At 53.1% G+C, this 3139-nt stretch overlaps 1 long non-coding RNA gene across 1 annotated transcript; it reads left to right on the top strand.

Annotated features, from left to right (window-relative positions):
• Window positions 1-237: 237 nt before the first annotated feature.
• On the top strand, window positions 238-1279 carry LOC112614977. Its single transcript, XR_003117241.1, has 2 exons — window positions 238-381; window positions 592-1279. It is a non-coding gene; the product is annotated as an uncharacterized LOC112614977 (long non-coding RNA).
• Window positions 1280-3139: the final 1860 nt, after the last annotated feature.

The following is a 3139-nucleotide window of genomic DNA, read 5'->3' as shown; positions in this document are numbered from 1 at the left end:
CATTCAATTACAGAAAGCACCACCCCAGCTTAAAATGTATTTAATTTTATTTACAGGATTACATAATATATGGAAAATCAAATACATGTTTTTCCCACGGGGTCCCATTTTGACTCCCCCAATACCCTCCAGTTCATCCCGGAATGCCGTAGAAATCTATACATTTCCTGGATGTCTCAGGAGGTGAAGAAAAAAAAGGCAGGGAGTGAGCCCAGCTGACTCTACATCCAGAAACCTCTCTCGCCCCCAGGCAGGATTCCGACAGTGCGGAAGCCCCCAGTCCCCAAGTCCGGGGTGGCAAGGACGTCCAGCCTCCCCGGGGAGCCACCTTGGCCCTCCCTCCCTCCTGCTGGCTGGGTGCCGCGCTGCGGGGCTGCTCAGGTTGGTAACTGTGCAGACTGACGCCGGGGCCCGCCTCCTTGACGATGGGGGTTGGTGGGGTGGGGGTGCTGCGAGGGGCGACAAGGCTCTCCCTTGCTGCAACCACGGAAAAGGCGGGTCAGCCTCCATTACAAACCGCTGTAGGAGGGGCCAGAAGCTTGGCTTGGCCAGACCCGGCCGTCGTTGAATCCCTGCATCCATCCTGCCCAGGTCCCCTGCTGAGTCCCCCCTGGGCTGTGATCGTTGCGGATTTAAACACCACACTGTGGAAGCGGCCCTCCGTGTACCCATGAAGTGAAGGGGCGCGTGGCAAATAAGGCGGGGCGAGAGCGGCCAGAGCAGACCCCGGCGGGGTGGCCCGCCCGGGAGGTGGCTGAGGGTCCCCGGCTGCGGGGTGAGGGGCGGGACCGGGCGGCACCCCCTCCGTGATCGCCACCAGAGGCCGCCTGGAACCCGAGTTTCAACCTCCCGGTGGATCCTGTCCCCGCTTCCTAGCGATGTTTGTCATGACTGCTGCGAATTCTCCGACCTCGAGGCCACTCTCCTTTCCTTCCAAGGACGCCCAGAACCCGCGGAGGGAGGGGGGGTGAGGGAGGGGGGAGGGAGGAGGGAGGAGGGAGGGAGGAACGTGGCGGGGAGAAGAAGAGAGGGAGGGAGGAAAAGGAACGAACTGCGTTGGCCTGTCGCCTCCACACTGTAAGATTCTGGCACCCTGGGTCCCGGCCCCCTCTCCTGGGGCCAAACGTTCCGGTTCCTGATGCCAGGCTGCAGAAAAAATGAGCACACAGAACACGTGGACTAGCACATAAATAAGGTTATTACCTCCTTTTTATTTTTTGCACACTAATTAATAAATAAACTACTGCAACGGAAAAAGAGAAAGCAGGCAGAATGCAAACAGCCTGTCGGTGGCTCTGTTATATAAGAGGGATGCATGGAGGCTGCTTGGTGGTCAAAGAATTCCTCCAATGCCCCCGCTCCAAAGCGGAGCCCTGCAATGGCCTTAAATCAAAAGGAAAGCGGGCGTCAGCAGCAAGCACAGAAAGTGGGGCCTGGTTCAGCCAGAAACTAACACAGTATTCCTGCTGGAGTGGGGATGGGGGCACGACTATTACAAAACTAGGCCCCCCTGAAAGCGCCCTGCGCCACCCAACACACACATTCACTTCCTTGCAGGTTTGCGCTGCAGGCAGCTTCCATTGAACCATACCCTGACCTCCACTCCCATGACCAGAGTTGCTGGGGCTGGGAGCAGGCACCTGCCCCAAGCACTGGGCCGCCAGCGTCCCCTTGCCCAGGAATTTAGGACTGGGGTAGAGAAAGGGAAAACAGTGTATATGGAAAGCGGGAGATCATCCTGTGTAAACAGGGGAGCTGGGGAGAGAGAGGCTACAGGGATTATGCCTTCCGCCTCACTGCAGCATCCTCCCAGCATCTGTAACCATCCCTGTTTTCCGGTTCCCGAGGCACCTATGACCTATAACGTCCTTCTGAGGCTCAGTGAGCTAGAAACTTCTGTTACTTGCACCCAGCAGAGTTCTAAATAATATGCCCTCAAAACCAAGCTTGCTTTCTCGTTTTACTTTTTTTTAATAGACTTTATTTTTTTTCGAGCAGTTTTAGGTTCAGAGCAAAACTGAGAGGAAGGTGCAGAGATTTCCCATATTCCCCCCTGCCCCTGCACAAGCGCAGCCTCCCCCCAGCAGCATCCCCCTCCAGATGAGCCTGCATGGACATATCATTATCACCCAGGAACCAAAGCTGACATTAGGGTTCACTCTTGCTGTGGTACATTCTGTGGGTTTGGACTAATGCATAATGCCACACATCCACCATTACAGTGTCATACAGAGTATTTTCACTGTCCTAAAAATCCGTTGTGCTCCACCTATTCATCCCTCCTCCCCACAACACCTGGCAGCCGCTGAATTATTTTTCACCTTCTCCATAGTCTTGCTTTTTCCAGAATGTCATATAGTTGGAATCATACAGTATGCAGCCTTTTCAGATTGGCTTTTTTTTTTTTTTTTTTTTTTTTTTTGGGGGGGTTCTCGCTCTGTCCCCGGCTGGGGGGCGGCGGGGGGAGCTCGCCCCACACCAAGCTCCCCCTCCCNACACCTGGCAGCCGCTGAATTATTTTTCACCTTCTCCATAGTCTTGCTTTTTCCAGAATGTCATATAGTTGGAATCATACAGTATGCAGCCTTTTCAGATTGGCTTTTTTTTTTTTTTTTTTTTTTTTGAGAGGGAGTCTCGCACTGTCGCCCAGGCTGGAGTGCAGTGGCCGGATCTCAGCTCACTGCAAGCTCCGCCTCCCAGGTTTACGCCATTCTCCTGCCTCAGCCTCCCTATAGCTGGGACTACAGGCGCCCGCCACCTCGCCCGGCTATTTTTTTTGTATTTTTTAGTAGAGACGGGGTTTCACTGTGTTAGCCAGGATGGTCTCGATCTCCTGACCTCGTGATTCGCCCGTCTCGGCCTCCCAAAGTGCTGGGATTACAGGCTTGAGCCACCGCGCCCGGCCTTCAGATTGGCTTTTGCTTAGTAATTCCTTTTACTTTTACAGTAAAAGTTTCCTGCTTACATTTTCCCAACCCTTCTTTCATGTAGTGTATGGTACATACACGGTACATCACATCTTCTAATTGAGGAAAAATCTCATTTCAGGCCTAGAAAAAAATTAGAATCAAGTGTTTTTCCTTTCAGAAAAAGGAAATTAACATTTGTGGAAAACTTGAAATGAGAGATCCCAGCATTT

This window comes from Theropithecus gelada, chromosome X, assembly GCF_003255815.1.
Source record: "Theropithecus gelada isolate Dixy chromosome X, Tgel_1.0, whole genome shotgun sequence".
In the NCBI taxonomy this organism is placed as follows: domain Eukaryota; kingdom Metazoa; phylum Chordata; class Mammalia; order Primates; family Cercopithecidae; genus Theropithecus; species Theropithecus gelada.
This window is presented reverse-complemented; position numbering and strand designations above follow the sequence as displayed.